At 50.3% G+C, this 14401-nt stretch overlaps 1 long non-coding RNA gene across 1 annotated transcript in view; it reads left to right on the top strand.

Annotated features, from left to right (window-relative positions):
* The first annotated feature begins 6530 nt into the window (after window positions 1-6530).
* LOC144753680 (uncharacterized) overlaps window positions 6531-14401 on the top strand; it is a 29178-nt gene continuing 21307 nt past the window's right edge. Inside the window, exon 1 of the long non-coding RNA XR_013594476.1 lies at window positions 6531-6628. This is a non-coding gene — a long non-coding RNA (uncharacterized LOC144753680). The remainder of the gene's footprint in view (window positions 6629-14401) is intronic.

The raw sequence follows: 14401 nt of genomic DNA on the forward strand, positions 1-14401 counted from the left end.
AACGAAACTCCTACCTACTACCCCTAACCTACCCACGCTACCCTTCAGGATGGCCAACCCGCTCCAGGCTGCCCACCCCCACTACCAAAAAACCCGCCTATAAGTAGAACAAAGGCACCCATCCTAACCGTGGCAGGCTAAGAAAAAGAGCAGCACCTAGGGTACCACAGAAGAAAAAACACCCCCCACCCAAATGGAAAAGAAAAAGAGGGAGGGTGGGTGGGGCAAAACAAACCTCCCTACTAGCCTCCCGCTACGCAGTTCCCCACTGCCCAGCCTGACTCCCTTATATCTGTTCACTAATCAGTCCACACCTGATTTCCTGATTCTCGCGCGAACCTACCCAGGGAGAGACCGGCTCGCGCCTGGCTCTCCCTGGGTCCCCCCTCGCGCAAGAAATCATTGTCCACATCTCTCTTTTAGGAGCAAAAAAGGCCACTTTATTTTTAGGACAGGTGCATCATAATTTTTCACGAAACACATTTCATTATTTATTTATTTACAAAATCCAACTCTACAATGATCTTACAAAACCTGAATCCCAAAACCCAGAACGAAACTCCTACCTACTACCCCTAACCTACCCACGCTACCCTTCAGGATGGCCAACCCGCTCCAGGCTGCCCACCCCCACTACCAAAAAACCCGCCACCCAGGAAAACCTTTAGTGTTTTCCTGCCCCACCAAAATGACAGGAAGGAGCACACCATAACTGTACCTGAAGAACCTTACTAATCAAATCCCTGAGTTCTAAAAGGTAAAAAGAAATACCCAAAGCCGAGAGATGCACACCGTCCTCACAAAATAAATGATGTTCAGAGACCTGTAAATGATAATGATTCAAACAGTAGATACCCAAATTATGACAAAAAGGTCGCATTGTCCTGTTCACTTTTCTCCTGGCCTTTTCAAGGGCGGAATGGTTCCTTGCTCCACGCCATTGCAGACGAGGCACAAACTCAGTCCATATCAGCATGGTGCTCACCCATGTGGTTTTTATAATTTCCAGATCTTGCTTCATGAGTTTCAACAAAGTTAACCCAGAGAGAGAAACCAAGTCATTCTCGCCCAGATGGAGCACCAGGAGATCCGGAGGGCCCCCCAAACACTGGGAAACCAAAGCAGCTAAGGCGGGAAAAAGCCCACCCCAGCGCATGCCCCCTGTTCCATGCCAGGAGACTTCGTGTGCCGTGCTGTTGAGACCAAGCGATCTCCCACAGAGCTGAGTGGCAGCGGCTAACGCTGCACGTTTAATAAAAGAGTGCCCCAGTATCCACACCCTCCGTTTGCCTCCGGGGGCCGACGGCCAAGGACCTAGAAGAGAAAGAAATGTTAGACAATCCAAAAATGCACTATTTCCTCACATATTTCTCACAGCACTTGGAACGCCAACGACCAATGCGTCGGATCTGGGACCAGTCCCACCCCAAACGAGCGGCCTCCGTCGCCGCACCAATTCTGAAGGAATGGGTACCAAACTGAACCGGATCCTTCCCCAAGCGCAACAAAACTTTGCGCAAGACAGCCAACAATTGGGAAGCCACTATGGGACTACCATCCACATGACAAAATATAGACCCCTGGAGAAAATGTGGAGATGATACAAACACTTCCCATTCCCCAACCGGGCAACATGCAGAAACACCACTCCTGCCAAGGAACACCCACTTACCCCTCCCCAACTGGTCGGTTTTGGATGCCCGCAGCCACAGCCGCACCCTGTCACTCTCCAACACTACCTCACTGCTAGTCATGCCTACCCTACCCCGTAACCCCAACAATTCCGATGCCCGAAATGCCCCAAAGAACAACCAAATGAAACACAAACGAAATTTGGCACACTCAAAAGCATCATGACAACACAACTCCAACTCTGGTAACAACAACTGAAGCAACTCAAAAGTCACCGGCTGCCGGAGCTGCGGACCACCAGCCCGAAGCCTAGCCAAACCTTTCAACATTTTACGAACCAACACCCCCCCAACCGGATCCCTCCCCCACCAAAGTAGCCCATAAAAAGAAATCCCAGCCAACTTGCCCGAAATGGTAGTGGGCGATAGACCTTTGTCAGCCAAATGCAACACAAACTGTAAGATGCCACGTTCATCAGACCAACCAGCCCCAGCCGGTCCCACCAAATCCTTACCGAACTGCAGAAACTCACTCCAAGCCTTCACATACCCCCGCCTCGTGGAGGCAGCCACCGAATGTTCGACTAATTGGTGAACCCTCAATCCCCCAGGTCCCATACGTACTGTGGGATCGCTGTTGGTTCCAGGTCCGCCCCAGGAGCTAACTTGCGGAACTCGGCCCACTGAAATCGAGACAAAGAGTCAGCGATGCAGTTAGAAGTACCAGGAACATGCCGTGCTTTAAAGACAATATTTAATTGCAGACACCGCAGCATGAATGCGCGCAAGAGCCGCAACACCCGCAAATCACGAGCCTTCTGGTGATTGACAAGATGTACAACTGCCAAATTGTCCACATGAAACAAAACTGACCGATTCCGAAACTCATCCCCCCACAGATACAAAGCAACCAGCAGTGGGAAGAGCTCCATAAATGCTATGCTACGACCTTGGTCCTGCCAGAGCGCCGGCCAGCCGGCCGCACACCACCGACCGTCCCAAAAAATTCCGAAGCCATGAGCCCCTGCAGCATCAGTGAACAACTGTACTTGCCACACCATGTCCTCATCCGCAAAAAACAAGGACACGCCATTGAAATCCTGCAGAAAACTAAGCCAGACTGTCAGGTCAGCCCGGACAGCAGTGGTAATGCGTACCCGATGATGGGGGAGGCTCGCACCGGACATGGACAGACCCAGACGTCTGCAGAACGTCCTGCCCGCCCGAACAACCCGACAAGCAAAATTGAGGTACCCCAACAGCTTCTGGACAGTTTTCAAAACGACTTTCCGCTCCCTCAAAACCAGTTGTATGAAGTCAGACATTTCCGTCACCTTAGCTGCAGGCAATCTCGCCATCATAGACAGCGTGTCAATTTCAATCCCCAAGAAAGTCAGGGACGTACATGGGCCCTCGGTCTTGTCCGGCGCTAAAGGAACACCCAATTCCTCCGCCAGGGCCTGAAAGCTGTTCAAAGCCGACTGACACTGCCCGGAGCGACCTTCCCCAATGAAAAGAAAATCATCAAGGTAATGACAGACCAGGACGTGGCCAGTAACAAAAGTGAATCTCCACTGCAGGAAGGTACTGAAAGTTTCAAAAAGGGAGCAGGACACTGAACAGCCCATGGGCAACACACGATCCACATAGAAACAACCATCAAACTGCATTCCCAACAGACTGAAATCCCAAGGATGGATGGGCAAAAGCCGGAAAGCCGACTGAATGTCGCTCTTCGCCAGCAATGCCCCCACACCTGCCATGCGCACGAGCCGTAAGGCATCGTCCACCGAGGCATAAGTAACACTCGAGTCGGCCGGATCGATGAAGTCATTAATGGATGCACCCTCGGGCCAGGACAGGTGATGTATAAGACGAAACTCCCCTGCCGCCTTCTTGGGCACCACGCCCAGGGGTGAAACAATCAAGTCAGGCAGAGGACAAGATACAAAAGGACCAGCAATCCTACCAGCCGCCAGCTCGGCATCCAGTTTTTTCCGCACAACATGGGGACTCTCCCTCGCAGACTTCAAATTGTCCGACCACCTGCCCACCCTGGGTCCCTGATACCCAATCCGAAAACCAAGTTTGAAACCCCAAGACAAAATCTTAGCGGCTTCAAAATCTGGATAATCAACCAGCCAGAGATCGAGAACCGTCTGCCTAATAGGAGTAGGAGCCCTTGTAAACAGACTGTTGTTGCTGTCCCCTACCCCCGGAACCTCGTCCCTGATCGCCCAATCGTTGTCCAGGAAAACAGTGGGTGAGGGGGTGCTTTCCACCACACTGTGAACACTCATGCTTGTACCTACAAGCTGGCCTGTTACAGGAACCCCGGTTAAAGTGCCAGCAAGTGCCAGTGGCGGCTGCTTGACCTCTGCCCCAAACCCCCGCCCCAGACTGAGCGGGGCGAGCTGAAAAGGGCCGATAATGCACCGGCTGACCGCTAGCCGTGTGGGTCGTAGCAGGCGGATTTGCCGATGCCATCCACTGTAACCATAATTCGGAATCAACCTCACCCCACGAACGCTCGGGGAAAGCGCTCATGCGGGCCCTAAATTCGTCATCATAGGACAACCATGCAAAGCCACCAAAATAACTGTGAGCCTTGCGGACGATATCTGCATATTTAAACATAGCAATTGCCTTCTCAGGATGACGTTGACAATAAACACTGGCATAAATCAGAAAGGCCGAAGTCCAATTCTCTATAGACTTCGGAACACGAGGCCTCCGAGCCAGTTCTAGTTCCTCCTCCTTCGACCCCTCTTTTGCCTGAACATCTCTATGGAGAAGTCGAAAAACATCCACAAATGCCCCAGACCATATCAGATTCTTCGTTTTTTCGGACAAATGAGACCCCAAAGGCATCCCCACCCCAGAATAAGGCAACTTTTTCGGTAGGATACTATCCTCCGCCACCTGTGGGGCAACCATTCCACCATTCCCAGCAGTAGAAACCTCTTTGGCAACATGCCCCGTAGAAACATTCGAAAATACCGGCCGCTCAAGCCTCGGTGCCAGAGCGACTCGCTCAACCACAACCCCATCCCCCGTAGAAACATTCGAAAGTGCAGGCCGCTCAAGCCTTGGTGCCAGAGCGACTCGCTCAACCACAACCCCATCTCCCGTACCAATAGACCTTGTACTCTTCACAGGGAGACTCTCCCTAGGTTGCCACACAGACCACCACCCATCCTTACCTCTGGGCAACTGCTCCGACTGCAGTGTGACAGCCCCACGCTCCTTCTGCGAAGGTCCAGATCTCACTGCCCCTCGTACACCTGCATGGTCCGCTCGAGACTCCTGCGAAACACGAGAGACAGGGGGTTGCCCCAACCCACCCCCCTGGGCCCGTGCTGCCAAAAGCCCAACATTGGTGTCTCTCAATTCCCCTTCCTCCAAATCCTCCTCACGAAAATTACCACAGAAAGCTTCATCAGAAAAGAAAACTTGGTCACTGCCACTGGGCATAGCCCCATCACCTATACCCCCATCATAAAACTGCCAATCAATAGGCTGAAAACTGTGTACATTGAAAGCTGTAGAAGAGCTATCCGCTCCAGATAGCCCCCCGTTAAGCCCACCACTGGAAACAGCCGTGTGGACAGTTCCCGGGCCCGTAGAAACAGCCGACAGCCGCCCAGCCGAAGGTGCCGGACGAAAACTGCGGCCGCTCGAGCCAGACAAGGAAGAGGACCCCAGAACAGGCTCCCTGAAAACGAAAACGCCATCACCCCCCGAGGAACTAGTCGCCGACGCCAAACCATGGCCACCCACCGCCCCAGGCTCAGGGCCCCCAAAACGGCCACCCGGCCGACCCCTGGGGACCGGGAACAGGGAAGGACCAGGGCCTGCGGGCGCCCCCCTATGCAACAAACCCCTCCCACCCGGAGCCAAAGGAGGGGAGGTGGCAGTTCCCAGGCCAGGCACACCAGCGTCCGTAGACTGTGCAGGCGGGGGTGGCAGCCCACTGGGTGCAGCACCCGCAGGAGGAATAACAGCAGCAGGGGGCGGGGCTTCAGGGAGGGGGCAGACCGGCAACGCGTCCGGCAAGGGCCGTACATCAGCCCCACCCTGGGGTGGGGGACCAAAAGAGAGGTGAGGAGCCGTACCAGGCCCCGGCACAGCGGGGGAGAGCAGGAAACATTGCCCGTTCAACCACAGGTAAGGCGAGGCCCCGTCCGGCAATTGAGGAACCGCGGAGGAGGGGGCAGGGGGCACCGCTGCAGGGGGGGGGGAGTTGCACACGCCCAGGCACATCCAGGCTCCGCCCACGCTTGGGTTTTGGGCCCGCCGGAGGCTTCCCCGACTTCCCCCGCACCAGCCCGCTGGGGCTCGGGACCTGCCGGCCCACCGAGCGACCCCTCCTCCCCCCGGGCGCCCCACGCGTGCCAGCAATAAAAAATGGCAAAGCACATACCTGCTGAGGGGCACCCGGGGCATCCAGTGGGGGCTCCACATCGACGGCGGGCGAAACCAGCCCAGGCCCGTCTGCCGGCATAGCCGCTTCTCCGTCTTCCTCCTCCTCCAGGCCCTGCGATAAACAGGCCTCAACCGCCCTGGAGACGCCCTCAGACGCCCTGCGAGGGGGGCGGGACAACCCGACCCACGCCTCCGCCGGAACACCCGGCCGTAGCAGGTCTTCACGCCCCGCCTCACAAAGGATCCTCACAGCCCTCCGGACCTCCGCCGCTTCCTCCATGACCCAGGACACAAGGTAAACCACGAGCGCCGCAAAACAAACCTCCCTACTAGCCTCCCGCTACGCAGTTCCCCACTGCCCAGCCTGACTCCCTTATATCTGTTCACTAATCAGTCCACACCTGATTTCCTGATTCTCGCGCGAACCTACCCAGGGAGAGACCGGCTCGCGCCTGGCTCTCCCTGGGTCCCCCCACAGCCAACACATGACATATACTGGAGAGCAACTAAGACGAAGTTGGGAGCGCAGTCCTTGCCCTTCAACCTCCATCTCCTTCCTCCCATTATTCCAGGTGTGCCATTGGGAGGGTTGACAAATACACGTGATTGTGCTGGGGAGGGGAGTGGGGGGGGGGGTCACAGGAGGCGCCGATATGTTATCCCCCTCTTTAAATTAATTATATGCTGAGCCAGTGCAAAGCCAGCATTATCCATGTTTGAAGTCTGCAATGGCATTATAGTCAAGATAACTTCATATAGAGTCTGTATGCATTTGTAACGTGATCTTTCAGCGTTTGTTTTCATTATTTATTAGTGATAGATCATTATGGCAGTTCTAAATCTCATTTGAAAGTGCTATCTTCTAATGTTTTTAATTTAAAACGTGCTGCTCCGTTCATTCCCTTGTGCGCACTCTTTTTTATGTGTGCTTATAACGCAAACTCGTCCCGAATGCATTGTAGCGCCCTACGTAGGGCCTTATTTATGAAGGACTTGCGCCACCGGTGCGTCACTTTTTCCCATGTTAAAAGTGACGCACCGGCGGCGCAAGTCCTTCATAAATAAGGCCCGTACATGAGCACCAGTTTACACAAGGTCACATATATGAAGCATAAGTGTGATAGCCCAGAATAACGAAATGCTCAGTAAATGTCGAAACATGAACTAAGGTCTTCTGGACCTAACGCCACATTGCCTCACCCTCCGTGTTATTGTTTTTAGAGCTTTCACAGAATTCTGGTTTTCACAGCCTGTAAAAACCAACATTGTGTAAAAACTCCAAGAAAGACACATTGTTTAAGATGTGCCAAAAGGCAATACGTTCGAGTTGGCGGTTTTTAGAGTTTTAACACAATCCTGGTTTTCACAGCATGTAAAAGTCAACGTTGTGTTAAAACTTTAAGAAACACCAACACAGGCTCATTGTCTTTTGCTAAGAAATGCAAATAAACAATGCGACCCAGACTGTTTTATACAGTGGCTAGAAGGGTGCTTGTAATTTGGGCCTATGTGGGATATGTTGTGTGTGATGGCAGCCGAGGTGCGGTTATTGTGTTATAGGGTTTGCAGGTCATTGAGATGGTCAGTGAGATGGATGAAGGTATGTGAGAGAAAGATGCCCAAATTATAGTTGTAATAAGGACTAACACTGTACACATATAGGCAGCTACACGGCACCAGCCTTGCCATAAGGGCAGTGAGATGCACAGTGTACGGAGAGCCCTGCCAGGAAAAATCAAAGTACCCTTTACAACTTTGAGGCTTGTCAGAATGTCTCTGACTTGCCTTCCTGATCCCAAGGCACCAGGGGCCAGATGTAGGTAAATTCAAATTTGCGAGTCCTTAATAGTGAATTTTACCGATTCGCTATTAAGGACTCGCAAAATTGAATGTAGGTAGGAATCGCTAAAATATTAGTGATTCCTTAACATTCCTTAATAACGAATCGCTAATTGAGATCCGTTAATAAGGAATACCTACCCATTCATTCCAACGGGCTAGGAGGCCCATAGGAATGAATGGGAAGATATTCACTATTTGCGATTCAGTATTAAAGAATCGCAAATAGTGGGAGCTATTTCAAGGGTGCCTGGGTGTCATAGGACACCCTGTTGCACCCCTGAAATGTGCATGTGTTGACATGTGGCGCACATACATGCCCTAAGGGCATGGATGTGTGGGACATGGCACTTTAAAAAAAGGAAAAAAGTGCCTTTTTTAAAGGAAATCGCTAATTACCACCAACTTGAAGTCGGTGGTAATTAGCGATTCCTTAAGGCTGAAGTTCACTTTTTTTAGTGCTACTTACATTGCATTTAAGGAATCGCAATTTCTGATTCCTTAAATGCAAGAGAAAAATAAGGAATTACAATTTTGCGATTCCTTATTTTTCAAGTAGGTTTAAACTCAACTACATTGCACTCAGCCAAATTCCGGTCGGTAACGCAGAAAATCTGTGAATTTCTGCGTTACCCCTCGGTATTTGGCCACCTACATCTGGCCCTTGGTTCACATCCTACTGATGCTTCAAATAAAGTGGGAAGTCGTAGGGGGTGTCTAGAGAAATGGATAGCAAATGTCAATAGTGATAGATGGAGGAGAACTGAATATCGTAGGTGCTTGCAGGGCTTGTGGTTTGGTTGTATGACACGATAACAGGGCTGTTGTGAAGAGCTGTTGTATTCACAAAGTTGATGGTCAAGCACCAATAATCTATACAGTGTTTGTATGGGCATTATTTTCTGAAGGGACAGATGCCTATGGATTTTGGTGTGGGTAACAGACAATGCATAGTTTGAGCTGGTGGTTGCCAGTTGGGCTCACTAACCCTCATTTTTGGCAACCGCCACTTATTTTTCTTCGTCAGACATTGACCAAGAGCAAGAGAGGGAACAACACATAGGGGGAAAGAAGGAGGAAGAGAAAGATGGAAAAACCATCACCAAGGCAGAAAGAAGGAACCTGCAAGAGTGATTAAAGGTGTAGGGTGTTCCTGGCAGTGGATTAAAGAGGCATGAGTTGGATCAAGACTATACATTCAGTGCGCAGGCATTTAATAGCACCAACTGCGGGCTTCTGAGCAGAGCTTTGGGCACCAGCACTCATTCTTTTACAAAATTAAGCACTGGCAGATGTGTCTGTTGTAGTGCCTGGATTTTTGGGGTCTACACAATAGTGCATGTGTGGGGTTGATAACCTCACACTGCAGTCTATGTAAAAGCTGATGACGAGACCCTGCTGCCTGAGGGCTGATGTATTTACCCTGCCGTTTATGCAGAGGCTGATGCCATTACGCTGGTGCAAGTGCCAATGTTCTTCCATTGGCCTCCATGTCAGGGCTTGTTAGAAATTGGATTTTTGGCAGGCTAGGGCATGTGCCAAAGCCAGGCAGAATCCACCACTCTAGTCAGGATAAGGGAGTTACACTCCTAAAATAACCCATGCTCACCGCCTTAGTAGCTTGGCACGAGCAGTCAGGCTTATCTTACAGGCAGTGTGTAAAGCATTTGCACATAACCAACAGTAATACAGTCTAAGCACTACAAAAGGACACCACACCAGTTTAGAAAAATATCCAATATTTTTATATTTAAGACAAGACCAAAAACGATAAAAATCCACAATACAGTACTTAAAAATCCACAGTTATCAAAATACGCTTTAAAAACAGTTTCTTAATGTCGATAGCTCAGCCTGGGGTTATCACGGTGTTGTGAGCAAACAAATCAAGACAGTTCTGGCAGACTGCGGCATCGCAGGCCTGCTACGGTGTTTGGGAAGACCCGCAAACAGTACCTTTTAGAAATGCAGGGCATCGGCGACCTCTCATTGGGCTTCCAAAAACACGGCGTCCGCAGGCGTTGGTTCTGGTGGTCGGTGCAGGAGTCGTCGGGCCCAAGAAGGCACACGCTGCAGGTGATCTCCCTGTTGGAGTCAGGAGCGCTGGCGTCAGCAGGCATAGTATGCTGCGGTGCAAAGTGCAGCGGTGCGACTTGCGGTGCCCTCAGGTCGCGGTGCGAGTAGTGACTCGGTGGTAGCATCAGATGGCGTCGTCGGTGAGACCAGGGTCGTGGTGCGAGATGAAGGAAGGGCTCGTCACAGTGCTTGCAAGTCACGGTGCAAGCAGTGGGATAGTCGTTTCTGAAGCGCTGTCGTCAGCTGATGAACTGGAGTCACGCCACAGGCGCCGGTTGCCCAAGACTGCGGTGCAGGATGTGGGCGGTGCGTCGTGTGACTTTACGAGTGGTGCCCTCGAACCACGGTGCAAGCAGCTGCTTTGATTTCGACATGGAGCAGCATCGTCGGGGATACCCAGGCGTCGTTGTGAAGCAAGGTGGTACGGAGTGCGGTGCCCACAGGTCATGGTGTGAGCAACGGCTTGGTGGCGGCATTAGATGGCATTGTCGGTGAGACCAGGGTCGAGGTGCAGCGTTGTGACGGTGCCCTCTGCAGTGTCAAGGCGTCGTCGTGAAGCGAGGCGATGCGGAGTGCAGTGCCCACAGGTCATGGTGCGAGCAGCAACTCAGTGGCAGCATCAGCAGGTGTAGTTGGTGAGATCAAGGTCACGGTGCGGTGTGGTGGTGGTGCCCTCTGTGGTTTCATCAGGACACGGAGTTGGCAGCAGCATCGTAGACGTCGTCGAGCTGCTTTTCCTCTTTTGCAGCACAAAACACACAGTCCCCAGTGCTGCGGGCAGAAGTGCCTTAAGTCTTTGTTGTTCCTGAGACTTTGTGAACAGGGGGCAAGCTCTACCTCAAGCCCTAGGAGAAACTCAAGAAGCAGATTGCAGAAAGTTCAGTCCTGTCCTTTCACTGCCCAAGACAGAAGCAGCCACTGCAGGCCAACACAGCAAAGCCCACAGCAAAGTGGTAATTCCTCCTCACAGTTTCTCCAGCTCTTCTTGATCCACAAGAGTTCTAAAGTACAGGGTTCTGGGCCCCAATATTTATATCCCAAAATCCTTTGGTCTCCTAGACAGAGAGTTTCTGTGCCCAGCCAGAACCAGTTCTGCCTTCCCTGCTGTGAATTCCTGGCAGGAGGTGGAGACAGCATTGTCAGAGGCAGACCAGGCCCTTTGAGGTGCAAGGAAATCTCCTCCCCCTTCACCCATTGCAGCCCAGGTCTATTCAGCCCTTTCCTAACCCTACCTAGACTATTTGGAGCCACTCCAGCTCCCCAGCCTTCTGTAATCCAAAACCCAGACAGGTAATCCACTTTCCAAAGAGGCACACAGGATGAGAGAGCAAGAAAATACCTACTTTCTAAAAGTGGTATTTTCAAATTAAGAATGTAAAATTCACCTTCACTAAAAGATGCATCTTTAGATTCTGATTTCAGGCATACTAAAATGTATTTTCCTACCTAGTTCCCAGGGCCTGTTACGTTTATAAAATGTTATAAACAAACTTCCCATTATGTCCTACGGGGAACAGGTAGCCTTGCAATAGCGAAAAACAAAATGGGCTGTAAATCACTATCAGGACATGCCACACACACCAAGGAATGTCCTACCTTTCACATATACTGCACCCTGCGCACAGGGGTACCTTGGGCCTTCCTTAGGGGTGCCAGACATATATGAAATGGGAAGGTTATGGACTGGCAATTGTGTGCAATGGCCAAGTCGACATGGTGGGTTACAAACTGTGTGCAGATTCTGCAATGGCAGATCTGAGTTACCTTTTTAGGGCTGCCGGTATTGGGCGCTCCCCAGAGAGCCAACCCCCGTAGTCAAGAAGTGGATGGAGTTGCCTGGTGCACTTTGGCAGCTAGTACGGGTTGGTGTGTTTTTTTTTTTTTGTGGTGGTTCGACATTGGACCATCAAGATGAGTGCCATTTTCTTTTATTTTGTCTTTCCCTGAATGTGAGCGGCCATTTTGGAGCTTCTGCTGCCCGGTGCCAGAGACAGAAGAAGTCCTCACCAGTCTTTTCTCAGTGAAATAGAAAGAGGACCAGTTGAGCCTTAGCAGTGGCCATCTTAGAATGGGCACTTTAGGAGCAGTCATTTCAGTTTAACTGCTGACTGAAACCAGGTAAACCTCTTTGTTCAAATTTTTCAACTTTGATTTATGCGAATTTATTTCATACACTCTCTCTCAACTAAACCTCCAGGATGGCGGCACTTTAAGAGGAAGCTAATCTGCATCTAATACTACATTGTGGATCAATTAAATTAGTGCATTCCATCATCAAATGCACCCCCAGGTCCTTGCCCTTATACAATTGTTCCGCAGCACATTCGTGAATAAGCCTAGATCACCAATCTGGCCTCCTATGCAACGAATCAATGCAGCACCACTAGGGTAGGACCCCCCCTCAACACCAAAGCAAACCTGGAGACACCTGATGAAGCAATGAGAATACCCTAGGGGCTCCTTAGAAGAATAAGTGCAAAAATAAAAAAGGGAATTGGACAAATGGAACCCCTGGAGTAGAATCTCTTGCCTGACCACTATTCCACCCCCTCTTCCAAATTAACTCTGATGCTTGTGCCTTTCTGTGAAAAGTGCTAAATACTATCTATTGCTAATCAGGCCTGCATAATGATCTACTTAATTCCTCACTATATCTCTTTGTTTATATTGTGATACTTGTATTTTATTTTTATTTTTTATTTTCTGATTTATTCTCGACTCCTATTACTTCATTGATCTGTGTAATTTTCAAATCTACACTAGTAATTCATATTAATCACTTTATCCTTTTGGTTGAAATATATCTTTATTTGTCCTGATTTATTTATAATGTAAATTTTGTTTATTGTAATGTAACTTTTGCTTATCCTTTTGGTTTATTCCCGCTTCTACTCCCTCACTGATCTCTCTCTCTATCTGTTCTTTCGCCACTCCTCCTGACTAGTTTCTCTCCTTGTTGTTCTCTGCTCCTCTCCCACCTCTCTCTCCTAACTGTGTCTTTGCCTACCACTTCTTCCCCTGGAGTCTCCCCCTTCTCCCACTTCACCACCTCACCACCCTCCACTCCAATCCTCCATCCTGCGCGATTCTTATGCCTTATTGAAAATTCTACCTCTATCTGACTTCCTCCTTGTTCCATTCACGTACTCCTACTTCTCTTCCCTACTTCGCACCACCCCAATCTTCCACACACCTTTCCCTCACCCCCTCTTTTCTAACGCAGCTGACTCATCATGCCTCCCCTCATTCATTCTCCCTTGAGGCTAGAATCACCCATCTCTAGACATGGCCCTAACTCGTGGTCTATCATTTACCCCTCCCACCTTTCCAAAAATGGTAAGAATTTTTTTTAACACAAACTTCTTATACTCCACCAAGAAACACTATTTGTAGACAACTACAGTAGCCTAACCACCACCATAAAAACCAACTACATCTTCTTCACCAAACGCCCTTCTAAATGGAAAAGCATCTTTCTACGAAACCTCCCAATCACAAATTCCCGCAAACTTCCTTATGGTATGAAACTCTCCACCACTCCCTTATCTTCCTTTCCTGGTGAAATGGACATATCCATATTCAAATCAGGAAATATACTTATTCAAGCGCCTGAAAAACACCTCAACACTTTTGAACACCACTTCAGATCTCTTTCCCAAAACCTTATACCTCCACTGATCTCTAACCCCCTGCCTCCCAACTGCAAGATACCTTCACATCCCAACAATCCTCGACCCCCCGCATTCATTCCCTGACTCATTTACCTTAACTGATAGTCCTGACTCCCTTACACTCTCTCACCAGATCTCACTTGATCTTAATTCTATAGTCATTAATGAATGCCTCACTCCCCAATCCCACCCCCTGACTTCCTTGCCAACTTCCCCCACCTCTATAGATTTTCCCACAGCTCCCTCAACCTCCCAAAACCACCCACCTCCACCTACTCCTCCCTTGGATCTGTGATCTACCCTCCCCCCTCTCCCCTGTAACCTTACTAAAATGCTCCCATCCACACAAAACCTACACCCTCCTCAGTTAACACCTCCACGGTCTCCCCATATGGCTCCTCCAATCTCCCCCACTCCCTCTCCTACAATCCCCCCTCCCCAGTATCTAACCAATTCACCTAAATGCAACCCCCAGTATCTAACCAATTCTCCCAAATCCAACTCCCAGACCATCCATTCTTCCCCGACCCCCAACTTGTACACTGTAAACCCAACCCCCACCCCTCTACTCCGACTCTACCTCATCACGCTGACTCTCCTCGCCTCCCCCTCCTGGCTTCCCTCCTCACCCACATTCTAGACCTCCTGCCCCGACCAACATGGACTCTCCACATCTACCTCCAGATCCCCTAGCACACCTCCCTTTCGCACTTCTTACCCAAACACTCCTCAATATTGAATTGCACCTCTCGACCCTCA

The sequence above is a fragment of the Lissotriton helveticus genome, chromosome 5_1, assembly GCF_964261635.1.
Source record: "Lissotriton helveticus chromosome 5_1, aLisHel1.1, whole genome shotgun sequence".
NCBI lineage: Eukaryota > Metazoa > Chordata > Amphibia > Caudata > Salamandridae > Lissotriton > Lissotriton helveticus.